At 36.4% G+C, this 27268-nt stretch overlaps 1 protein-coding gene across 2 annotated transcripts in view; it reads right to left on the bottom strand.

The window, feature by feature from the left end:
- The window catches only part of Map2 (microtubule associated protein 2), a 276655-nt gene extending 255827 nt beyond the window's left edge, over positions 1-20828 (bottom strand). For both annotated transcript variants that reach the window (XM_078017934.1, XM_078017937.1), the window contains exon 1: positions 20572-20828. The gene's annotated coding sequence lies outside the window, so the exon portion shown is untranslated. The remainder of the gene's footprint in view (positions 1-20571) is intronic.
- Positions 20829-27268: the final 6440 nt, after the last annotated feature.

Here is a 27268-nt window from a genome sequence, read left to right as displayed (position 1 = left end):
AGAGGGCAAGCACCGATTTAAACAAAAATTTCACTGGCAAGAGCCAAGCAGAACCATGAACAGCATTGTTGCTCAATTCAAAAAAATTATTATTTTTGTGCATTGCATGTGTCAGGCACTCTCCCAGGAACTAAATTTATAGAACTGAACATGATAGTTCCTTCCTGCAAGAAATATAAACATTAAGTGGGATACAAATATAAAATCTCAGCTACTTTTGAAAGATGAAAAGCAGTTAGCCAAGGGGAAAAATGGCATTATAATGGAAAGAATAGAGGAAGTAATGTGTGGAGATTACAGTAGTTTGGTATTTTTAAAGCCAAAAATATAGGCAGGGAGTGGCTGAAAATAAGATTGAAAGGATAGCATGCTTCCAGATTTGCATGGCTATATTTAATATGCTATATTAATAAGACTCTGAAGGAAGTATTTTAAATAGAGGAGTGATCTGGTTAGACATGCAGTTTAAAAAGGTCACTCTGGCTCATATAAAGAATGAATTTAATGGGAAAAGACTGGAGGCAAGGAAATCAAATGCTGCATTTCAGATGAAAGGTACAGGACAAATTCAGTGAGGGTAGAGATAAAAAAGGAGAAAAAAACTGATCAAAATATATATTTATGAATTACATTTAGAAGTCTAGAATAACTTGGTTTCTGACTTGGAATAGTTCCATGCCATAAAATGGGAACTGAAAGGGAATGTAGGGTGGATGTTGAAATGTTTCATTATGAACATGTTGAGCTTCAGGTGTCTATGGAAGTGAAGCCACCTGGAAGACTGTCAAGAACTGACTTTCAGGGAAGAAGTCCAAGCTGGAAATACAGACTAGGAAGTAGTCAAAATACAGATGGTTGCTAAAGCTTTGACAAAGGAAATGATCAACCAGTAGGAGAATATAATACAGAAAAGACTCACAGACTCTACAAAAACCTAGAGGTAGGGGATGGACAGATAATGCCAAAATCTAGCTAAAATTTAATGTCATTAAACAGTTATTGGCAAATCAAACCCCTTATTATTCCAGCTATTAATTGAGATCTGGTCTTGAGCCATTTGGACACTACAGCTGACATAAACTTAAACAAGGTAAAATCACTGAAAAATGTTTCATACAATTTGTACAAGTTTCCCACATCCATAAAATTATTGAGGTTAAAGTTCTTCTGTTCCTTCAATTTAATGGTTCATTTGTGTAAAAACCTACAGAGGTATATACTACCTATGTAAATATATTGACAGTTTGTTTCCTCATTAGCATTTCCTTTCTTCCTTTCGGAATTGTAATGTCCGATTGACATTAAATATTAGGATTTAATATGAACAGACTTATGTGTACTCCGGTTAGAACATTTCGACCTTTATAAAGCACTTAAATTTGAACAAAAATACAACAGAAACTACTTATTTGTGAAAATTCTTGGGTTTGAAAGCTTTCATAGGTTTTACTCCTATGATTATTATAGAAAATCCTGACCAACCTCATACATAATCTTTCTATTTTGTTCCCACATGGCACTATTTGCATTGTACTAAAAGAACTCTATTTTGATTCATAAAACCACACGGATTGAAATGCAACTTATGTTACTAGCACTGTGGTTCAATTTAAAGTCCTCTGAGGGTGTTGATACAGTGACTGCCTAAATTCTATGTACAGTTATATTGGGATTTGGATCCAGGCCCAGCAAAATTGAACGTCTATTTCTCAGTTAATTCAACTGCCCAGTATCCTGGACAATCTGAGGGTTGTGTCCACTTAGTGCCTTATAAATCCCTTCCTGCTCAGCCTTTCCCATCAATCTTCTGATTTATGCATAGTAAGAAATCTTAAATGCTTTTCTTCTTCTCATTGCACTTGGCACTTTTTTTAAAAATGGTTCTCATTATTCATTCCCCTTTGATAATTTACATTTTAATTCTAGTTCCAAAACAGCTGGCCTCTGCTTTAAAAAGCTGTATAATAAATTCTTTGGGCACATCTCCTTCACCCTTTCTTTTCCAAATCATCATGTCCCTCAAGGACTTATACTTGAAGTGGAAGATGTTCCCAGAAAATTTTAATGGACATTTGTAGATCATCTGTACACAACAAAAAATTTAAAGGTTTTATGAGCTGTCTCCCCATAGTAAGTCTGATGGATGGTTTTAATACTCACTACACAAAGAAATAAAGCATAGTATCATGTACATCAATGAGTAAAAACATTTGATTCCCTTTCAATTACAAAATATTTCTTTCAAAAAGAGTTCCTTATTCTTTTAAAAATGATATCCATTATCAGAAGGGTGAATGTTGTCTGCAAAGTATTTGCAGTTCTGTCATTTCTCAAAGACTTGTCTCCTCTATTTTACAAACAACTCTGATAGTGTTTGGGTGTTAAAATCACCACACTTCAATGCGTGATGACTATAAGCCATCATTTATCACTTTGTAAGACTCAGCTGGCATGAAAGGGTTATCACATGTTTTCTCCCCCAGATCTTTTAAAACAGGTAAATAGTGATAAGCTAAGTGTTTATTTACAGTCTGTTTAGTTGCCCAAAGGATAGGACCTGACTGCCTTCCTCAATTTGATAAAAAGCTTCTGGAAAGTAAAGACACAGTCTTGTCTTTCTCTTTGTACCGCAAACATGGCTAATCACAGTAGATGGCTTTTAATTGGTTTTTAATACAGTTTGCTGAATATAAAATAGATGCTCACAATGAATAATTTTTTCCTCTGAAAGGCACCTCATAATTCTAATCTTCTTCTAATAACATCCAGCTTTCCCTAATAAAAATGCACCTGTCCAAAATTCCAAGTGCTGCAGGTTTGCAGAACAGCTAAGTAGGATGACTAACTTATTTGTATGAACGTGTGAATTAATGCAATGCCTTTCCAAATAACCACAGGATGTGAAGCTGACTCAGAGAAATTTAATCCCTTAGATCTGTAGATTAAGAAATTGAAGCCCAGACAGTCAAATGACATGTTCAAGGTCTCAGTAAGAGGGCAGAATTATAAACTTTCTGTGTCTTAACAAAGGAAAAAGGTTGTGTATTTTATTTAAAAAAAAAAAAGTGAAAGAGAGAGACAATGTTGATTCCTTCAGATTTTACTACCCCAAAAGGAGGAATCACCATTTTCTTTCTTGATATAGAATGAAACAAGTTTTGAAAAATAATTTGGGATACCTCCAAATTTCTATAGAATTATTCATTCATCTATTTATTTAAAATATGTATTGACCATCCCTTCATTCACACAATTTTCTTCACAGTAGGGATATTGTGGTGAATAAGTAAGAATAAAATATTCTTGTAGGTACCAGACAAACAAACAAGAATTATATGGTGACTTTGGTGCCATGTTCCCACCTTAAAAATTTAATTACTGAATTTTTAAATGTAAATATTTAAAGAGTAAAGTATTAGATGAAGTATATATAGTCTACATACAATGATCTACAGGAATAAATCTACACATATCATAATGAAATAATTTTTAATTTAGCATGATAAATTATTATGTGTAGACTATAAAAACTATAAAATGAATGAGGGTCTGTAAAATTTTATTTTCATTAATACTCTCTTCCAGATAAAGACAATAGCACATTACCTATATCTATCCAGGTCCTGTATCCCAATCCCAATGGCTGGGATAACTGAACATGGACATAATCTAGTGAACTGCTCAGCTCCATGTTCAAAACGGGTGATGACTGCTTAGTTTCCAAATGTTCACAAATGGCTGCTGTGACCCATTGTGATCAACAACCCTATATATAGTAAAAACGTCAATCTTTCCTTTTTTTTTTTTTTTGGAACTACAATTGTGGCATGTGGAATGTGAATATTTTATTCTCGTTTTCTTTCAGTCCCTGAGAAACCAGAAATCTTTATCATAAAAGACAGCTCTAATTGGACTCCCAGATTCTTAAATGTGAAGCAAAAACAAAATGAAAAACTTGAGAGACCTTCTGGCACCGATCCTCATTTTTAAAATAATGAAACCAGGGCCAAGGAGGTCATGGTTTAGTTTAGACTTAGTTTTTTTTTTTTATACTTCCTTTATGAGCCTATGCTTAGACAAATTGCTTTTTGTAAGCTATAGATACACATGTATACATATCATACATTTTTATACACATTCACATCTATTGGACATCTTGTCCAAACAAGTATAGACATTGACAGATACAGACCTTAACAATCATGTGCCAATGTGATCAAGTGTATAGTTCTATAAATGACAAAATAGCAACAATGGAGGCTCCCAGAAATAGCAGTAAAGAATACAGCTGGAGTTACAGAAAGTAATCACAGTATGATTTGCCTCTGCTTTCCATTTGATCCTCTTTAACCTCAGAAATACAGAAGACACTTTATTTATAGACATTCAATAATGAGTCATCATAATATTTGGGCATGAGTTCAAATGTTTAACTTTTAACTTTTATTAACTTAAGCAGTAACAGAATAAAAATCAGTAGATCATTTAAATGTTTCAAAATTATTTCTTGAAGAGGAGAAATAAAATTGTATGTATGGACCATGTACAAGATGCCTTAAAGTACATATAGCCTATGAGAACGTTGAATCTAGCTAATGAACATGGACCACTTCACATTTTCGTGGTAAGAATATTTCACATCCAGTCTGCCAGCACTCTTCCAGAACACAGTATATCATCGTCAACTATAGCCACCATGCTATACAGTGGATCTCTTGAACCTTGAACTTATTCTGTCATTTTATATCCTTTGGCCAGCCTCTCCCCAGCCTGTTACTTTAGCCCCTGACCTCAACCTCTCAGCCTCTGGTGATCACCATTCTACTTTTTTTTTTTTTTTAAATATTTTTAGTTGTAGATGGACACAATACATTTATTTTATTTATGTGGTAATCTTATTCATTTTTTTATGATGATTGAACCCAAAACCTCACATATTCTAGGCTGAGAACAACTTTTTGTATTCCACATATGAATGAAATTATGCAGTATTTGTGTGCCTAACTTTTTTGTGTGTGTGTGTGGTGGTGCTTCTGCAGGTAGAGTACTTACCAGGGCCTTATGCAGGCAAGGTAAGTACTCTACCAACTGAGCTACATTCCCACCCCTGTGTGCCTAGCATTTTTTAAGATGAAATTCTTATTAAAGTTGGTATAGATCTTTCCAGTGGGATGTCTAATTCTTTCTATGATTCAGTTAGATAATAAGCAATAATTGTGTCATATTATTACCCCAAATTTGAAATGTTGTTTTTGTGGTAACTACATCATGCATGTTGGATACCTATACACCTGGATTTTATGAAGATGATATGCAATAATATATCTGACCAGCAGAGAACTTGGGGTAAATTTAGTTTTCACCCCACCTTGAGGGCTCTGAAATGAGTCCAGAAATGGAATGAATAAATGCCATTCTGTTTAAGTTAATAGCTCTTGTCTGAGCAGAAGTATTTTCCAGACGTCGATTGGTCTAAACCAGGCTCCTGAGCTCAGCGATGACAGGAGATTCTCTATACAGATATGTTCCTTCTCTTCATGTATAAGAACCTCTGAGGTGCATAAGAATTAGGGCAGGGTATTTGCTATTATTCTATGACCTTTCTCAATTATATTTCTATAAAAGAATGCTAAATAAAACCAGTGGAGTTATTAACACAAAATCTGCATTTTATCACAAGATACAAAGTCACAATTACTTACTTTGTTGCAAAATGTCCAGTGACTGCTCTTATGTTTTTGAAATGTTTTGTGATGTTAAAAATAATCCTAAACTATTTTTTACATTCAGAAACAATCTTAAAATAATAAATAAGATGTACAAAGTTAATTATGCATACTCTATTTACATCTTTAGTTGCAGACTGCTTCCACAAATATGTTTTCTGCAATATATATATATATATATATATACACACACACACATATACACATTGAAAAAATATATATATATATATTTGCTATGAGGTTCAAAGCAAATTTTAAAAAAGAAAATGTGAAAAGAAGAAAAAATGGGGTGGATTTCTTGCTTCGGAACTCTCCCCCCTAACTGTTGTCATAAATGTCTTTTAAAACCTTATTCAGGGGGCTGGGGATGTGGCTCAAATGGTAACACGCTCACCTGGTATGTGCAGGGTGCTGGGTTTGATCCTCAGCACCACATAAAAATAAAATAAAGATGTTGCATCCACCGGAAAAAAAAAAAAACTTATTCAGCCTTCATGACTTCATGACTTCATGGTCCTGGAAGGAAGATGCTAGAATCCAAGTGTATTTTCTCTTTTATGAACGAATGATCATGGGAATATTCTAGGGATTTGAATTCAGATAGTAAGCCCTGTTTCCTTTCTCTCCAGAATGCTTTATGATGTTTTCTCACTCCAAACTGAAATATAGGACTCATGGTATAAGGAAATATGAGTTTGATGACATTGTTTCATTATAAGTAACAATAATTTCTATTCCTGTCCTTTTTCTAATATTTGAATTACTTTGTATATTCTAATGGGCAGAGATTTTGTTGTTGTTGTTGAAATTTGGTTCTGACCAAACCTATGGTCAATCACAGCATTTTCTCTATGTTACAAGCTGGTTAAAAGGCAACTTGTTTTAATTTTCAATTCTCTTTGATTCTATGCTGCACAAAACGATTTTAGATAAAACACAAATCTCAAATACAAGTGCAAATAAGGTGGAATGAACTACTATATGACCACCAGGGACTTCCTGACATACCATTTTCTTTAATAACATTCTTTTCTCTATTTTTCTTAACTTTTAAAGAACACTTTCATATTCCATGCTACTCCCCTTGATTAATTATATTTTCGAATCATTATCAAGACACATAAGATTGATCACATTTGTTTTCCAAGCAGTGATAATGTGGGGAACTCTTTTGTCCATTATACCAGCTCTGAAAGAGTCAAACAAATTATTTCACTATTAATTTAATGAGACATCAAAATTAGTCTGATTATTTAGTTCCACTGTATTAACACCACCTACCCATTATTAACATTTAAAGGCAACAGACCCATTGCATGCAAGAGCATATAAAACAACAACAAAAAAATCAAAACTCATATTTCCTTATATCATGAGTCCTATATTTCAGTTTTCACATAAAGCATTCTGGAGAGAAAGTGAATAGGGCTTAATATTTGAATTCTAATCCCCAGAATATTCCCATGATCATTCATTCATAAAAGAGAAAATATATTTGGATCTTAGCATCTTCCTTCCAGGACCACTGAAATCCTGAGGGCTGAATAAGGTGGGACTGCAAACTGGTGCAGCCAGTATGGAAATCAGTATGGAGATTCCTTGGAAATCTGGGAATGAAACCACCGTTTGACCCAGCTATCCCTCTCCTCGGACTATACACAAAGGACTTAAAAACAGCATACTCTACTATAGGGACACAGCCACATCAATGTTTATAGCAGCACAATTCACAATAGCTAAACTGTGGAGCCAATCTAGATGCCCTTCAGTGGATGAACAGATAAAAAAAATGTGGCATATATACACAATGGAATTTTACTCTGCAAAAAAGAGAATAAAATCATGGCATTTGCAGGTAAATGGATGGTGTTGGAGAAGATAATGCTAAGTGAAGTTAGCCAATCCCCCCCCCCCAAAAAAAAAACAAATGCCGAATGTTTTCTCTGATATAAGGAGGTTGACTTATAGTGGGGTAGGGAGGGGGAACATGGGAGGAATAGATGAATTCTAGATAGGGAAGAAGGGAGGGAGAAAAAGGGAGGAGGTGGGGATTAGCAAGGATGGTGGAATGTGATGGACATCATTATCCAAAGTACACGTATGAAGACACGAATTGGGTGTCAACCTACTTTATTTACAAACAGAGATATGAAAATTGTGGTATATATGTTAATAAGAATTGTAATGCAAAAAAAAGTACATGTATAAAGACATGAATTGCATGAACATATTTTATATATAAAGATATGAAAAACTGTGCTCTATATGTGTAATAAGAATTATAATGCATTCTGCTGTCATGTATTTAAAAAAAATAAAATCCAGGAAAAAATTAAAAATCAATGCTTTTTAATGTGTAATATATTTTTTTAAAAAAAATTAAAAAAAACATTTGACAACAGTTAGAGGGGAGAGTTCAGAAACAAGAAATCCACTCCATCTTTTTCTTTTCTTTCTTTCTTTTTTTTTTTAACAGAAAAGGATAATAGATTTAGGAAATGCTCTGTAATAGGATATGCACACAAAAGCTAGTCTATTTTTTGGAAAATGCTTTCAGTTGTGGAAACAGAAAAACAGCAATGCCACCTGCCCTAACTTGATGGTTGAAAATGCCAGGCCATGGCACTTTCTCTCCTGGAAAGTAGGAGTTGCTCTGGTCACAAGTTCTTTCAAAGTGGGTCTCTGAGGAAAATATAGAATACAGCTTTTTATATCTGACTTTGTTCTGAAGAAGATTCAAAGAAATTAGGATCAGGAAAAGTCATAAGCAAGAAAACAAAGCGTGAGAAACTTACTATGTGAAATGAATAACGTAAGCTCTACATAGTTACTGGAAGTGGGGCACAATTTTATTCTGAGACTACTAGAGGATAAGTAAAAAATGGAAATAAAACCAGTGCCCATATAATAAAAACAAGCTAGTGGCTTAGGTAAAGGTCTCCAGTTTCTACTATGCTCTGACACACACACACACACACACACACACACACACATCTTCTTGAAAATAAATCCCTGACAATTGTTTTTACTTGGGTTTCACCTATTTGTGAACTTTTAAGAGCAAGGTTCTTAAAACATCAAGGATATTTTCTGGATTCAGGTTCAAACATGACAATATATGTCAGAGGTTGGCAAATTACAGTCTGAAGGTCAAATGGAAGAAAAATGCATAGAAATTAGTCTTTATCCTTTTGCTTTTTTTTCCATGGCCAATCTTCTTTTAAACATACACATTTTGCATGCACATGACACAACTCCAAAGGAGCTTACATTACTCACCTCCTGACTACACCTCTACATGGCTTCCAGTTCTTTTGGTTTCCTCAAGTCAGTCTGTCTTTCCATGCCTCATCTCCATCACCATCACACATCTCCATTCTATGGCACGGATATTTTCTTCATTGTATGTGAAAATGTCTGCAACTGTACCTCCAAATAAGTCCCTCAGCCTCCCTCTCTAAGTAGGATGGATCCCCATACCAAACCATCTGTAGAAATTCTAGGCCTAAACTGCTGTGGCCCCTCACATTTGTCTTGCTAATCATTAATACATCACATGGCTCCTGCCATTCTCCAGGTTGAAATCCTTCACTGATCAGAAGGCCTTTTGATAAAACCAAAACTCCTACCATACCCAGTATTTAAGGACCTCTACAAATCTAAGACTATCTATTCATGCCACTCTTCTCCAAAAGGAGCCCTCCATTGCTGGTGGTCTAATGAGCTTTGTTCATTGTCACCTCTGTGTCTTTGCTTCTGCTACTGTCCTCCTATCTGGGTGCTTTTCCAAACCCAGTCACTTATGAATCCCACTCCACATGCCATTTTCTACATCAGGCTTTTTTTGACTTCTGCACATGGTAACAAATTTCCCCCCTCTGAATGTGCTTAATACTTTCAGGACCTACTATTCTTCACCATTTATCTTATTATGCATTATATTCTTTTTACACTAGTGCCAACTAGAGGAGAGCAATATGCTATATACCTGGTATTCTATAGCACAAGCAGGATTATACATATAAAAGGAAATTAATTACTGTGTTTCTTCTTAAACCCCTTTCATCAATCCTTTGATATAACATTTTACTCTACATTTAATGTTTAATGATATCTCAATATCCATAATATAAATAATGATACCAATATCCAAGAATGCCATTCAGAGGTTAATATATATTTGAAATATTTGGTGAACTGTTATTCATATTTTTAATATTTAACTAGAGTTACTTGCAAGTTTGGCAATGTATGAATATATCTAATGGCTCCAAATTAAAGTAATCTACATAATAAATAATCATAAAAACAAACTAAAATGGAAGTCAAGAAAAGAAGCTCAAAGAAAAACCAACAGTACTCCAACACTTCATTTTAAACTGAAATACTAACTTATCCTAAATCATGTGATATTTTGAAAATGACCAGTAGATAACATTACACGAAGAAATAAAAATTAGTTTTGTTTTCTATTAAAACTACACTGAGGAAAAGTAAACAGCTTTAAAAGATGCCAAAAGTACCATCAATCAAAAGTCTGGAAAACTATGCTTAATGCTAAATTCAATGGAGCATGACACTAAGTCTGCAAATAACTGAGAAGTGTGTTAAATATTTTAGTATAAGCAATGTGTGCATGAAGAAGTACATTGACTATTAATCTCACAGATGATCCAACATCATCATGAAATTGGTCCAGTTCACTTACAAAATTCTCAGGAGATTTAGATCATTGCTTTTAAGGAGCAAAATGCATAAACTGTTGTTATTTATTTATACACTTCAAGTATCATATTGATTGCTACCTGGCACCTGACTTGGTTTGCAACTAAGCATGCTGTGGGGAAATAGCCAGTGAACACATTCATACGGAAAATGGAATTATTTTTGTGACTTCTTTTCTCAAATGTGGATTTCTACTTTTCTGTTCACATTGCTTTATATATATATATATATGCGTGTATATATATATATAAACATATATATTTATGTATATGTTTATGTATATTTAGTTGTTGATGGACCTTTATTGTATTCATTTATTTATATGTGGTGCTGAGAATTGAACCCATTAAATTAAAACTTAGTTTGGGGTAAAAACAAAAAGATTGTAAATGGTCAAAATTAATCAAACACGTAATTCTCCAAGAACTGAAGAAAACAATATAATCTGAGCTACATATGTCCATAACATCACATCAGATCAAGTTAACAGATGTCTATTCCTGTCTCTACCATTGATTTCTGATTTTCTAAATTATTCCTCTCTTGTGATTTAACACATTATTGAATAAGACACAGATCAACCTAGAGGGATTTAGAAGACATAATTAATCTTCAAAAGCTTTTATGAGGTTCTCAAAAAACATTTGCTTTTATAACCTCCAAAATTAGAGTGCACTAGAAGTCAAATAAAAGTCCTCTTCCTCATTGTGACTAAGGGGACACAGGTGGTCTGGCACCAGCCTTCTGCTCTTATCTGCTGTCCTACTATTGTCTACCAGGTTCATTAGACTCTAATGCCATTATTCTTTCTGCTTTTCAAATACACTGTGTTTCTTCTGCTTTGAGGTTATTCCTTCTTACTGGAAACTCAAATATCCCCTGGCTCACCAGTCTTCTTTACTCTTGCTTCTAAAGGTAGTCCATCCCACCAAAGTCAAGCTCCCGCATATGCTCTCTGGTACATTTCTTTTAGCATTTGTATCTGAAATGTTTGTTTATTTATTTATTTATTTATTTTACTTCTCAATTCTATCTCATGAGGCATGTTAGTTCTATGTTAGTTCATGTTAGTTCTACGAGGGCAGGACTTGTATGCTTATTCCTGGTATCTTCCACACTCAGAAAAGTGCCTGCTATATATTAGGGATCCAATAACCACTTATTAAATAAATACTCAGATGAATCATGGGCCATTTTATAAGAAATACTTATAGAGTATGAGCCTAATGTTCAAGTGGAAGAGAATCAGAGTGAATCCTTCCAAGTAAGCATGCTTTTTAGTAAAAGCTTTCAATATTTAATTTTTTACACATCATTTTAATGTTCAGACAATCAAATAAAATAAACCACATCCAAGAAAAGCATAGAATAGCTGACTTGAAAGGATCAGCATTCATAAATATTGATTCCTGAAGTGCAACTAAGATGGTTTTCCTCTATATTTGTATTTAAAGACACTTTAGAGAAAAGTATACATAGCTCTTTCTTTCACCAATGTGTTTGGGAAATATTATATGAAATTCTGTTCCATTTACTCAGTGGTTAAAAAAACAAAAATCTCACTCCAATTCAGATGAGTGATGGAACATGTTCATCTAGAGAATTAGGACACAGTCTATGGCATTCTCTAATAGAATAACATTAGAATTCCTTCACTCCCTAGATAGTGATATAGTTTCAGTTTTCAGTGACTAGGAATACATTTCTCTTTAAATATTTAAGCATGGTTTCTGCTTAATTTTTTTCCTCCAAGATTCTCTTCATGCCTTTCAAATATTTGTCAACTTAAGACTCTACAATGCCTAAGCAGTGTGGGTGCAGGTGTAGTGCTACTGAACACAGTAACCATGGCAATACCTAATTCTTACTTAATTTGCTGTCTCCCTGGAAGAAGCAAAAAAAAAAAAAAAAAAAAGATAAAAAGAAAGAAAGAAGTATGGAGTGTTGTAGGCAGAGAAACAGGAAGGCAGGCAAGAGTAGGAAGGAAAGTGGGATTCAGGCAGACACAGGAGCACAGCCTCTCTCACTCACTTCCTCTAGCTAAAAATGTCAAAGCTGGGGGAACACACGGAAAGCTATTTCTGAGAAATTATCATGGTGCTATAGATCAGAAAATAAATTTCAACCTGGCTATTTTTGTTGAGTTCTCTTGCACACAGAACCAAGTTTAAACACAGACCAAATTAACCTTCAAGCCTAGAGAAAAGCTCCTTGGCTTTCCTGTCCCCCTTCTGGGCACACATCCCTAGAGTTCAAATTGCCCTCCTAAGAGATCCAAACCACAGGAATGGCCCTGAAGCAGGAGCCTTGTGTTTCCTGGATCAGATTTAGTCTCGGTGCTTTCAGTAGTGAAGCTGGCATGGAGCTGGTTGGAATGGCCCTAAAATTCCGAGTCCCTCCCTCTTTTATATCCATGTGAAAGTCACAGTTGAGTCACAAAGTTGGGCAGGTATGACTGCCACCTCACTCCACCCTTAGCTCAAAGAACAGAAATACAATCAGAAATAAGAGCAGAAAGTCAGAATGAGATGGGTCTTTCATGGTCAGTCCCGAGTTTGAGCTCCAATTACTGAGTCTATTCTGCATTCACAAGTAACCACCTCAGGGAAGTCACTAAACTGCTCCCTGCCTCAGTTTACTTATGTGTACACTAGAGGTTCACAGCCTTTGCTCCTGATAATCCCTTTTACTCGTCAAGCATCCTCGAATTGATATGTAACTTGCAAGTTTTGATAATGACTGCCACTTAGTTATGGGGAAGAGGTACAGAAGTAAAGAATACATGCATATTTTTACTTGTCAATTTAAAAAATTAATTTTAATAAGATTACATTTAATGATACTATAAAATATTACACTATATTATTTTATTTTTCCAGATATGTAAGCACTAATTAAGCCACTAGTTAATAGGGTTACAAAGAGCTACTTTATCATATAAAATATAACTATATTAGAAATCAAAAGGAAAATATTTTATTAAAAGTCAGTTTACTCACTTTCAATAACAGTTTTTTTTTTAATGGAGAACTTTAGGTTCTTATTACAAATCCACAGGAAAATCATTGGAAAGAAGCTGAAATAAGGCAAAGAGAATGTCCAGGATTGTAAGAGGCATTCAAAGCTCTGATTTTGATATTGACCACCCTCATTTAACATGGTCCTACTCCAAGCAAAACAAACAAAATTCATGAAATCACCAATTGAGTTTGAAAGCTACAGGAACTTAAAAACAAACAAGAAACTGCTCCTTTTCATCATACCCTAAATACTCAGATGACTCATGGGCCATGTTATAAGAAATGACAAAGTCCACACTCAGTGCTAATAGAATTCACCAAGAAATTTGTGAATGAGGCAAGTTCAGTTTGAGACAAGATGAGCAAAGCTGGTTTAAATAAACTCTAGGTTGTAGTCATCTCCTTGTTTCATGAGGATTCAACTTTCAGTGGGTACTTAATGCTTTTTTTGCAGCAAAATTCCTAACGTTCCATCAGCTCTGGCTTCTGTTATTTAAATGAAGATCAACTCATTTTCTATATAAAAGCAAGTGTCTGCACTTTTTAAAAGATAAAATAATATGAGTATTTCAATTTAGAAAATTTCCATAATTAACAATGGAATCAGGACAAAATTGCTCCAAAAAAGGAAAAATATAGTAATACAGTAGTCCACCAGTATCCATAAGGGATTGGATTCAGGATACACCATGGATATAAAATTGTGCAGATGCTAAAGTCTCTCATATAAAATGGTATGATATCTGCATATAATCTACAAACATCCTACCACATGCTTTTAAGTACCTCTAGATTACTTATAACATGTAATATAGTATAATATATTATACTGTTTAGGGTATAATGACAAGAAAAAAGTCTGTACATATTCAGTACATATGAAATTTTTAAAAAAAATATTTTCAATCTGCAGTTGGTTGAATCAGACACTGGATATGAAATTCAACCACTTGGATTTTTTAATGATCTCTGTGTATCACTGTTTTTCATGTAACATTGTATCGAATACCAGATGTAGATGTGTGGAACTTAATCTAATCATATAGTTTTTAATTTTCTTTAAATCAACTGATTATATAATAGTTGATTTTAACTATGGGAAACAACACACACACACATACACACACACACACACACACAATTAGCTGACTGTCTTAGAAAATAATCACACATGCACTCACATACAAAAATGCCCCTTCTACATCATCTTTTAACCCTTCATGAAACAGAGAAGGTGGACCAAGTTGTGAGGATAATCAGTACTATGATTCCACCTGGCAAAGGAATTATGTTACAGATTGCAAATTTTTGTTCAAACATAAAATTAAAAGTACAAAGTGGGATAGAAATATAGTTCAGAAGTAGAGGGCTTGGCTGGCATGTGCAAGGTCATGAGTTTGATCCCTAGTACCATACATGTGCACATGCACGCATACACACACACAATGAGGATTCAGCTTTCAGTGGGTACTTAAATCACACACACACACACACACACACACACACACACACACACACACAGACACACACACAATGAAATAAATTAAAGACAAGATCTTTTCTTGGCTATATACAAAATAACATATTAAACTGAAAAGAATGCATAAGTAAATTCTAAAAACTTTCTTGTTTTACAAAGTGGACCAGAAAGTAGTGGGCCAAAAGAATGCAGTGTCTCATGTAAACATAAACAAAAACTAAGTAGCACATTATATAAAGTATTGTCTTGCTCAAAAACATACACTCTATGAAAGACTAAATTCTAATTTAGAGAGGCATGATACCCAAATAAAATGGTAAAGTTTCAAATCTGAGCATACATTTAATTGCCTTAATGCCAATCAAAATGATTCTGCATCATTTTCTAGTCAACAAAAACATTTTTTCCTACAATCCAATAGAGTAGCATTGCCACCCATTCACAATGCAATGCAGTGTGAACACAACTGCTCCAACAGCACAACAAGGCAGCCATCTACACATCCATTAATAAATAAGTGTAAAGGATTCATACTGACATGACTATTCTCTTAAACGAATAGAGAAAACTCTCTATATATTTAAAGGACCTAGACAGTTAAGTGATTATATATCTTTATGGATAGTCAAGTGTTGTGTTTTTTCAATCATTTTGAGTTAGATTCAAGACAAATAATAATGTTGTACAGACTAATGTAATTAGAAGTACTTTACTTCAAACTAAATAAATTTGGTTCAACATTTACTGATTGATAGTAAAATAGCCAAGAAGCCAGTGCTTGACTTACTAGGTTTATATCAGTGGAATCAGCTAATTAGCATAAAAAGAAGACAATGGTCTGCATGACACATAATGACTTTGCTAGTCTATTTAACTTTTAAATTAAAAAAAATAGTTGAACTATTTTATTTGGTGTCAGGTGAATCAAAAAATAAAATGTCAATTGGTTAATCAAATTTTTCATTTTGAAAACATTAGTTGTACAGATCTACCATTTTTTTGCCTGCATAAGTTTTCTGAAGTGTTCTAAGGAGGCTGATGAGGGCACAGTTGCAATGAACAACTATCTATATAGTATGGACACTGGATCAACTTGGGTACATACAGATTAATGGGGGAAGAACAAAGTAGTAACATTTCTTCCTAATTTGGAAAGATCTTTTTGAGGTGTAGCACATGATCAAAGATTGGCACATAAGGAAGATTGTTTAATTCTAGGAGATATAAAAATAAGTGAAAAGATGGTACCATGGTAGGGATGAAACCTGGAGAAGGAAAAGAAGTTAGCATAAGACTGCATGTTAAATGAGAAATACTGATACAACCAAAAATCAACTTCAACCAACACAGCAGGCTGTATTTTCATTTTCTCTTAATCAGTGATCCCCTCTCCAGTACAAATCAAAAGAAATCAGCAAAAGAAAAAAAGGAGAAAGAATGGAAAGGAAAAATGGAGAAGAAAAGAGGGAAGACAGAAAAGAGGAAAAGAAGGAAGGGAAGAAAAGTAATCAAGTAGTGTGTGCTCTTAAAAATAAATTATTTGCTCTAAAAGGATTGTTAACAACAAAATGTAAAAACACATATATTTGAATTTGCTCCCTCTGGTGTATGTTTTAATAGAAAACAAAGAGTTTAAACCTTTCCTCTATGTCCACAGTATAAGCATAATCAGCAATAATCCACTGAAGGAAGATTCTGAATTCTTTATTTTGCCTAAATTTCCATAAAATTCCACTAAAATGTAAATGTAAAAGATATCATTTTAAAGTAGTACCACTTGAAGGATAGTTTAGCTTTCCAACAGGAAGGCTAAAGGCCAAAGATTAGATTCAAAATATTTTTCATAAAAAGTCAACTGTGTTCACATTGTTTTAAAATTTTTAATTCACTACAGAATGGTTTCCAATTAGCATCTGTATCATGTTTACAAGGAAGCACCCACGGTCTTTGTTCAAAGCAATGATGAGGGGAAGGAAGGGGATAAAATATTACACTGAGGTAAAAAGCAAAACAGATTTCTCCTCTCTCCACCAACACAGACACAAGCTCATCTTCATCCTGTAGGGACAAACATGAACCAGAGGAGACTTTGCTCTCCTTACTCATCTTTCCCTACCCCACCCACCCACCCACCCAAACTTGCGTGCAGATTTGGGCCCTTTATGCACTTCATCTTAATTTGTAGCTTTTCAACTGCTTTTGGTGCCTGAAATTAATTCCTGGGACTAAAAATTCTTTGAGAAAATTTTAAAAACATCATTTCTCATAATTTCCTCTAAGTGAAAAATAAAGGGCAAATTTGTATACCAAGAAAGTTTGAGCACTGAAACCACAACACCTAGAAAACAGTAAGTCTAATGTTCAAATGACAAATGAAACAGAATGGTAAAGAGGAGGGAAAAAATTTTAGTGAAATGATACAAATACTTTTGTTACATGAAAAAATCTAGATGTAGTAGATCATGGCAAAGACAACAGTAAAGATGTAGAACTGAATAAAACAAAAAGAGCTAACACATCTGAGAAAATCACCTATGACTGCAAGAGTTTATTAGCATCTTTAACATCTATATAAATGCAAGAGCTGGATCTGTTATCTTTAGGTTTATGCATTTACTAATTAGTGATTTACCTAAATTGACTACTTTTAGCATTTGGGAGTGTAGTATTGATCTGGGCAGTGTCATCTTCTACTGTAACTGTTATTTTAGATTCTTTATTGTAATCTGTCAAGAGGATATTAAGCACTGGAAAGAACTCAACAATCAGAGTTACAAACTTGAATTCTAAAATCCCCAAGTTGGTCATCTCACATGGACATTGACACATCTTTCAGAGACAAACTTACCTTCATGTACACACCCAAGAGAATGTAATAACTACTTAACTTCATATGCCAACAGTACAAGTGTGTTTGTCAAAAGCACAACAGTCCAGTCTGTTATCTAATAGCTAGTAAAATTCAACATAAAACAAGCAATATACCAACAAGCATTTTTCTTCTTTCTGACATTCTGAAAATTTGCAAATTAGTTTAAACCAAAAGGGGTAAAGGAATGAAATTATCCCTTCAGGCTTAGAGGATTCTGTGCCAAGTTTCATTTCTGGCTGCATATTTCTGACCAAGTTCAAGATCCCTGAAGAGAAACACATAAAAGAGAAACTATCCCTCTAACCTCAGCAGAGCAACATCAGTGCAGGCAGCTGTGGGAAGAGAAAAGCTTCTGCCCCAGATGGGTGTGCTTCTGGGGTTTGGTTTCCACTGAGAGGATGCCTGCTCCCTCAGTGAGGCTGCAGGACCTACTCTGATGAGGTAATGGCTCTGCCAGTTTCACTGGGTCATGCTGTCTCAGCACATTCTTTCTCCCTCTCCTCCCTGAGAAGGTGCTGTAAACAAGTCATCCTGAGAAAGAGTTGTCACAGAGAGTGAACAAATCCTGGCTCTGCTTCTGGTAGTCTAGACATAGCTAGAAGCCTAAAGCAGCACAGGCACAGCCAGGAAGAAACGGGTTTGATAACAAGGGGTGGGTGGTTCAGACAAGAGAGAAACAAAGAAAATAATGAATGCCTTTGAAATATTATTTTTTAAATGGAAGCACAATTTTTACATTGCTTATATGTTCTGGTGTATGTTAAGCAATTTCCCACTGATGCAAGTAAATAACAACAACAATAAAAAAAAACTTTGGAAATTAAATAACATAAAAACCGTGAAATATAAAAAAAATTAAATGGCAGATAAGCAGCATATACCATAGATCATAGAACCACAAGAGCTCTGATAATATCCAAATCAGACAAGCAGATGTAAATCTGTGAAAATCAGATAAAATCACTAGAAAATTAATTGTCAACTCACACTCACAGGTACACACAAATAACAGTACTGAAAGAAAAAGAATGCTTTTTACCTTTTCTTGAAGGGGAGATGCTTTGTGTGCATGGAGGAAAGTGATTGAAACACCCATAATTTACAGATTCAAAAGGATTTCTACCAAAACCCACTTTGCTCGGCTAAAGGAGTGTTTTTGTCACATTCAGGTGGAAGGCTGTAATCTTCCTTTTGGGCATAAAATCAAAAGCATTCTAAAGAGTTTCTATTTATTCAATTTATTTTGACTGCCAAAAAAATCATAATTGCTCACATTAAAATGACAGGGTGACAGAGCTATGCTTTTAAACTGGGCTGGTACCTGCAGCTCATCAGAGGGACATTTTGCATAATGTGGCTCACATAAAAGGCTTTGTTCTCCATCGCCTCACTGTGGTTGCAAGCCTCAATTTCAGTTTGCAGTCCTTCCTCTAACACAATCATTGAAAAGAAATATTTTTTTTAACATTTAAGTTAGTTCTTTGCTAACATTACTTCACATCACAAATTATATTATCACCCAACAATATTTTTTTGTTTTGCATTACAAATTTCATTCATAAAATATCCCAAACCCTTTAAGATAAATTTAAAACGATAAGTATTTACTCCCTTTTGTAATATGTTCACGGTGTGTTATATATGTGTGCTTACATATGTGTATGTACATTTAAACAAAAAGGTTTCACACTGACTCAGTTTTAAAGGGTCTGTGTTCTGGAAGCATATTATGCTAAGGTCTTACAACAGATGGGATACAGCAATTGTCACCAAGGAGCTTGTTTCTAACCAAAGCTTTTTATTTTCTGACAAAATCTTGAAGTCCTGGTGCTAGGACATCAATTTCCAGGTTTCAAGCATGGTGTTTTCTGACTCCATTCTCTTTACTACTCCCTCCCCTTCCCCACCCACCCAAACACACACCTCCCCTCTCCCTGGGCCCCTCAAACACTCTTTCTTGAAATTTCCATCCTAAACAAAAGATAGGTTGGGGGAGGAAGGGAGTCAGCACAGTAGCCCCCATCCTACCCAAAGAAAGCCTTTAGAAATGAAGAATAAATGGACAGTATATACAGTTTTCCACCCCCATCATTTAAAAAGAAGAGGAAAAAAGGGGCTGTGGAAGCTAGATCTCCACCGGACTCATTTCTTCATGCCCCGCCCTCCAACGCGACCAGACATTGATTTTCATCTTCCTAAAATTATAAACATGTATCAGTCCTCCTTTCCCAGCTGTCTCTGGAGGAATTACAGGGATAAATGGTTTGAAATTGACAAGGCCTCCCTCCCTCCCTGTCAGTGTGCAGTGCTCTGCGCCTGGATGGGCAAAAAAAAAAAAAAAAAAAAAAATCCTCTGCTTCCAGTTCCTTTTCCCCATTATCTTTGTCTAGTTCACGGACCTTCTTTCTACAGCTCAGGTAATATTAGCTCTCAAAGCACGCATCCTACCTGGCGCAAGTTTCCAGTCGTTGCAAAGTGGTACTTAACAAGGTCATTCGCTCTCCTACAAATCTAGTGCCCAGGTGCCAGCGCCCGCTCCGCTGCTGGGTACTGACACCTGGAGAGGTCGGGCCCCAAGCTTCCGCTAGGGGGGACACTGGACAGGTCGGTCACCCTCCCACTGCTCCCAAGTCACAGCGGACCGGACAACCTCGTTCTCTTGGTCCTGACAGAGGTTCCCTCCTCGCCAAGACCGAGGCTGAAGGACGGGCGCTCTAATGGGACCAGAGGTGGGGACGGATCCCTTACCTGGGCGCAGTAACAGAACGGACCCGCGGTCGCGGCTGCCACTGCTCACGGACTTGGAGGGCTCTTGCCCTCTGGAGGAGTTGAGGGGGGGACGGGGCAGGGGAAGAAGGGGGAAAGGAGGAGAAGGAAAAAGAAAGAAGCGGAAGGGAAGAAAAGGCAGAGAGGATGCTGCTGCTGCTGCTGCCGCTGCCGCCGAGAGCCCGCGCAGCCCGAGCGCCCGCCCAGTCTGAGCGCGGCGCCCCAGCAGCGGGCTCCCAGCGCGGCCGCCCCGCCCCGGCCCTTCCTCCCCGCCCCGCGCAGGTCCCGCCCGGTTCCGCGAGCCCGTAGGCGGCCGCCGCTGGGCTGGCGCTGCCACCGCCGCAGTGTCGGGGAGGGGGAGCGCGGTGGCCCCGCCTCCTGCCGCAGCCCGCCGGCCGCCCAGCGGGGACCACGGCGAGGCTGGGAGCTTGGGAGAGCCCCGCCCAGCCAAGGCCAAAGGAGGCCTTGGGGCTGCAGGGACAGGGCGCTGCAGGGCCTTTCTCTAGGCATCTGTGACCCTCCACCAAGCAAAGTGAGACCAACGCTCTAAGCAGAGGGGACTGCAGACCTTCCCTGGGAAATCGGGACACTAGCTTTAGGTTCTCCGGGAGAAGCCCGCCTTTGACGCCCCTCTTTTCCTTCCAAATATCCCTGTGAGGCAGGGGCTCCAGGGACCCCCTCAATGGAGAAAGCTCGGTGACCTGGTCTACTAATATAACGACAGGTGCATCAAGAAATGACAAAGGAAAATTGGGGGTGTGCGAGAACGTAGGCCAACTCTTGTCTGTACTGAAGAAGCAATGACTGAGGGTGTAGAGAATTCTAGACTCAGCTCTGCCATAATCAAATGCATTTGTTCAATTATCAATTCAACTGAGGCTTAATAGAAACCTGCTAATATGACAGGTGCTGTTATGGGCACTGTGGAAACATCAGTGAAAAAAACAGACACTCACCCCAACCCCATCAATGAAAAGATCCTTGCCTCCATGAACACCCTGTTCTAGATATCCAGATGTACCACCAGAGACAGTCCCCTTACCCTCTCAGTGTAATGTCAGCTGGGGACCAAAAATGTCAGTAGTACCCTTCCAGCATCTATAAACAGAAAACAAATAAGAAGGGTCTTTGATGAATGATTCAAATACAAGGAATTAGTAAACACAAAATTCTGACCTTGAAATGTCATCATTAAAAAAAATACTTCTTATATACTTTTGAAAGCAAAATGATCAACTGAAAAAAGAAAAAAAAACATGATTCTTTTACCATGAAATCTTTCTAACCAGAGATGTTAAGTAAGAGAAGATGCAACTTAGAATGACCTCAGATGTCTATACCAAGTACTCAGAAGGTATTTTTAAGGTCAGTCAAGATAGCAAGGTGTGACTTAAACAGTTTCAACAGTACTGATGAAACAGTAGTTATAATTTAGATTTGTCACATTTAATTACAGAATCAGAGAATATGAAATATTAGAGTTAATATTGTAGGCATTTGGTCCAATTCCTTTAATTTTACCCAAGAAACCCAATGATGGGAGACTGCAAAGAATAGAACCCATCACAAAGAGGATACAGAAATCTGGCCTCCAAAGTCACACCCCACATTCTGCTCTGCTCCCCCACTCAGCTGCATCTCACAGTCCAGTGAGGCTTGCAGCCAGGTTGGAAGTGTAAGGGCACACCCAGTAGCTGGGAGGTTGGAGGAGTCAGGGCCCTTCCCCAGGAAATGGCGTGATTGAAAAGGATGTTTTAGAGACAAGGAAACAATATACAGTAGGTGGGCAGGAGGAAGAAGTAGGAGTCTTGCCAGTGTTAGGGGACACTGATGACCTGCCCACATATGCAGGTGATGGTAAGAGAATCACTTGGGTCCTGTTTAGTTTGATTATTGAGGGTTTTGCATTTCCTCTGGGCTATTGATAGGGGACCACATTCCAAAAGGAAAGTGCTCCTGTTACCTTCCTTCTTTCAGAATTCCCCTGGGTCTGCATTGACCCTGAGCTTAATGTAAACAGAAGTAATTTCAGGCATTGAAAACAAACCTGCCCATCCACTCTTGGTCTGTAAACCAATTGTTTCCTCCACCTTGGAGGTTCACTGAGTCAACCACACATACAGCCTTTCTCTTTGAGCAGTCTCATCCTTACATGGGGATTGCCTCCTCTTGCCACCTTAGTCAGAGTTCTGTCAGAAAAGCAACACCCATGTGATCATTTGAGAGAGGGAATGTAACATGGGGGACTAATTACACCAGATTAGAACAACCGAACTGTCAAATGAGGAAGGATGGAGTGACACAATTATAGTTACTAGATGGAACTGCTGCCATGCTCAGGGCTACAGAGTCCTAAAGGAGCTTTCATTAGAGGTGGGGAGCCTGAGCTGCAAGGGGACTGATATCACAGTGAGCATGCCCAGTAGAAGATGGGACAAGCAGGAGGACACAGCTACTGCTAGGGATTCCTCCAGAAGCAGAGAGGAAGAAATACCTCTTTTTCTCTTTTTCTCCCACTTTTCAACATCCTGCCACTGGTTGAACCTGGAAGGTACTACATTGACAAAGCAGCCTGGGAAATGTAGTTGGCAGGAATCAGTGCCCTGGAATGTTGAATGACCTTAGAAAGGCACTGCATGTGCTTGGGCTTCCAGTTTATTGAGGGAGTTTTCCTTTTGTGACTGAAGAAAATACACTTTTTCTTTGCAAAGCATCTTCTCCTTAGAGAAAGCCTTTCTTCGTATTAGATTCCCAATGTAGCCATAGAATGCAAACATCTTGTCTCTTCCTGGCTAAGTCTACAGTAAGACATGTTCTACAAGCACAGTGAATATCCTTTGGTTATATGTCTCCAATACTTCCAAGTGGGTTTTCCCATGAAATGTGTCATATGGACAATAATAAATAAGATGCATATAAGCATACAGTTGTTAGTGACTATGTTTCCTACCATATAGAGACATGGCTGTGAGGTGGAGAGAGAAAAGTCTTTGAAAAATCCAGAAAGCAAGCCAGGAAGACCCTGACAACACTGTTTTCCACAATTACCTCTTTTGTCTCCAGGTTAAATTCTTAATTTGTGTTTCCTGACCCAGAAGGTTCTGTACATGAACAGCCATATTCTATCCTCAGGGACAGGCCAAAAACCTATCAGGATTAAAGCATTTCTGCTGGTTAGGGAAAGGTCTATTGGTGGATAAGAAATATCAATCTTCTCCCAAAGTGTCAGATGATAGGTGAGGCTCAGATAGAGGAGGTTATGCTGCATAGTGTTAGAAGCCCCAGACTATAATCTAGAAGCCAGGTCTTAGACCCTAAATCTGTTGTTGTCTGTTTTGGTAACATTGGGTACCATCTCTTGACTACTATCAGTGAATGAGGAGATTCAGCGACATGCATTTGCAGTCAATTTCAGTTGCATGCATATTTTTTTTTTTAGAGAGAGAGAGAGAATTTTAATATTTATTTTTTAGTTTTTGGCAGACACAACATCTTTGTTTGTATGTGGTGCTGAGGATCAAACCCGGGCCGCACGCATGCTAGGCGAGCGCGCTACCGCTTGAGCCACATCCCCAGCCCACATGCATAAATTTTTTATGAGAATTTCCAGCTCCACTTATTTGCTGGTGAACATTAATTAAGTGGCCCTTGCAAGGTTCAGACACATATGCAAATAATGCTAACATAATGTGCAATTGTGATAGAGGAGATGTGGTTGGGAGAAGTAGGCACTACACTAAAGAGTAAATGTTCAATTATGAAGACTTCATAAAGACTTCTTATATTTTCTCATTGAGAAAAGAAGGTTTTATTTTTTGTGTGTTTTGTTCTTAATTTTATAACCCTTTTCTGTATGAATAATCTAAGATAAATCAATCAAAATCCCAATCATCATTCAAAAGCTTTGACAGTTAAAATATTTAAAAAAAATAAACAAAAAGATAAATTTGGGGTATAGTCTCCCAAGTTTCCAGTTGCAAACCTATTTGATTGAACAGGTTGTACAACTACTGCTAACTTCATATGGACAATAATTTACCATTCTGTTTTTAGAAAATTTTAATTGAGGTATAATTCACATTCAATTAAAATCACAGATCAGAAATGTTCAATTACACTCCCAACCTCAGACATAGAGGCTACCATATTTTTAATTTTGTTTCTGTATAATTTCTATGATCCATTCAAATTAATGGATATTATGTTATGTATAGGGAGTATATTTTTTTCTGTTTGGCTATCCATAATTATTTTCTTGCAAAACCATTCTTTTGTTATTAAGTTATCATACAATATTTGTCAAAATTCAATTCACTAAATATGTTTGGGTCTATTTCTAGATTCTGTTGTGCCATAATCCTTATGACATACCAAATTATTTTGATTATTTTATAGCAAATCTTGAAATCAGGCACTGCATGTCCTACAATTTTTTTTTCTTCATTTTTCAAAATTCTTTTGGTTCTTTTTGACTTTTAATTTCCATATAAATTTTGGTGTCACTTGTCAATTTGTATAAAAATGCTGTTTTAAAATTTGGACTTGTGAGACTAGGGAGCAGGAGGGCAGGCCTGGCCCAGATCTGCCCATACCAGCCTGAGCAGGACCCAGGCTCATAGTAGGCCCCAGTCCATCCTGCTACTGGCAGACACTTGCTGGGGCCCAGGCTCTGGCACAGGACTGCACTTTTTCAACCGCAGACTACTACCTGAGGTCAGGAACTGAACTGACCAGATCTGCACTCACCAACTTGCTCGAGATCCAGGTCCAGGATGCACACTGCAAGAAAAGAAGACACATAGACAACAGGAAAAAACAAGAGAGGAAATGTGCCCCCAAACAAATCAGGATACTACAATAACAGAACCCATGGACAGCAAATTGTTGAAATATCAGAGAAGAAATTCAGAAGGTTCATAACTAAAATGATCAGTGAATTAAAGAATGATCTAAATGAGCAAATACAGGCAAAAATTGATCACTCCAACAATGAGATAAGAGAGCAAATACAGGTAGTAAAAGATTACTTCAAGAGAGAGATAGAGACTCTGAAAAAAAAAAAGAAAGAAAAGAAAAGAAAAAAACAGAAATCCTTGAAATGAAGAATACAATAAGCCAAAAAGAAATCTCAATAGAAATCATAAGCAACAGATTAGGTCACTTGGAAAAAAGCACAAAAGATAATGAAGACAAAGTTTACAATATGGAAAAAAAAGTTGATCACACAATGAAGATAGTAAAAAACCAGAAAAAGAGTATTCAAGAATTATGGGACAGCATCAAAAGACAAAATCTGAGACTTATTGAGATAGAGGAAGGCACAGAGCTTCAAACCAAAGGAATGCACACATTCTTCAATGAGATAATATCAGAAAATTTCCCAAGCATGAAGAATGAATTGGAAATCCATATACAAGAGACTTATAGGACACTAAATGTACAAAATTACAACAGATCTATACCAAGGCACATTATAATGAAAATGCCTAGCATACAGAATAAGAATAGAACCTTTTTTTTCTTTTTTTATTGGTTGCTCAAAACATTACAATGATCTTGACATATCATATATCATACATTTGATTCAAATGGGGTATGAATAGAATCTTGAAAGCCACAAGAGAGAGGAATCAGATCATACATAGGGGGAGACCAATTCATATCTCCACAAATTTTTCAACGCAAACCCTCAAAGCCAGGAGATCATGGAACAACATGTACCAAGCTCTGAAAGAAAATGGATGCCAACCAAGAATCTTGTATCTAGCAAAATTAAGCTTTAGATATTATGATGAAATAAAAACCTTCCATGATAAACAAAAGTTAAAAGAATTTACAACTAGAAAGCCTGCAATACAGAACAACCTCAGAAAAAATATTCCACAAAGAGGAAATGAAAAACAATGAAGAAAATCAGCAGAGGGAGATATTACACTAAAGGAAAAACTGATCAGAGGAGAAACTAAGTCATGTTAAATACCAAAAATAAACAAAAATATCTGGGAATACAAATGATGTATTAATAATAACCTTGAATGTTAATAGCCTAAACTCACCAATCAAAAGACATAGACTAGCAGATTGGATTAAAAAGAAAAAAAAAAACAGCAATATGCTGCCTCCAAGAGACTCATAGGAAAAGACATCCACAGACTGAAGGTGAAAGGCTGGGAAAAATTATACCACTCACATGGACTTCGGAAGCAAGCAGGGGTTTCCATCCTCATATCAAATAAAGTAGACTTCAAGATAAAGCTAATCAAAAGGGATAAAGAAGGATACAACATACTGCTCAAGGGAAACATACACCAACAAGACTTGACAATTATAAAAATATATGCCCCTAACAATGGAGCATCTACGTTCATCTAACAAACTCTTCTAAAGTTCAAAAGTCAAATAGACCACAACACAATAATTCTGGGTGACTTTAACACATGTCTTTCACCACTGGATAGATCATCCAAACAAAAGCTGAATAAAGAAACTATAGAACTCAATAATACAATCAATAACTTAGACTTAACTGACCTATATAGAATATTTCATCTTTCAGCGAGAGAATACACTTTCTTCTCAGCAACACATGAATTATTTTCTAAAATAGACCATATATTATGCCACAAAACAACTCTTAGCAAATATAAAAAAGTAGAGATACTACCCTACATTTCATCAG

Source organism: Ictidomys tridecemlineatus, chromosome 7, assembly GCF_052094955.1.
Source record: "Ictidomys tridecemlineatus isolate mIctTri1 chromosome 7, mIctTri1.hap1, whole genome shotgun sequence".
Lineage (NCBI taxonomy): Eukaryota > Metazoa > Chordata > Mammalia > Rodentia > Sciuridae > Ictidomys > Ictidomys tridecemlineatus.
The sequence above is the reverse complement of the archived record's forward strand: the minus strand, read 5'-3'. Positions and strand labels throughout refer to the sequence as shown.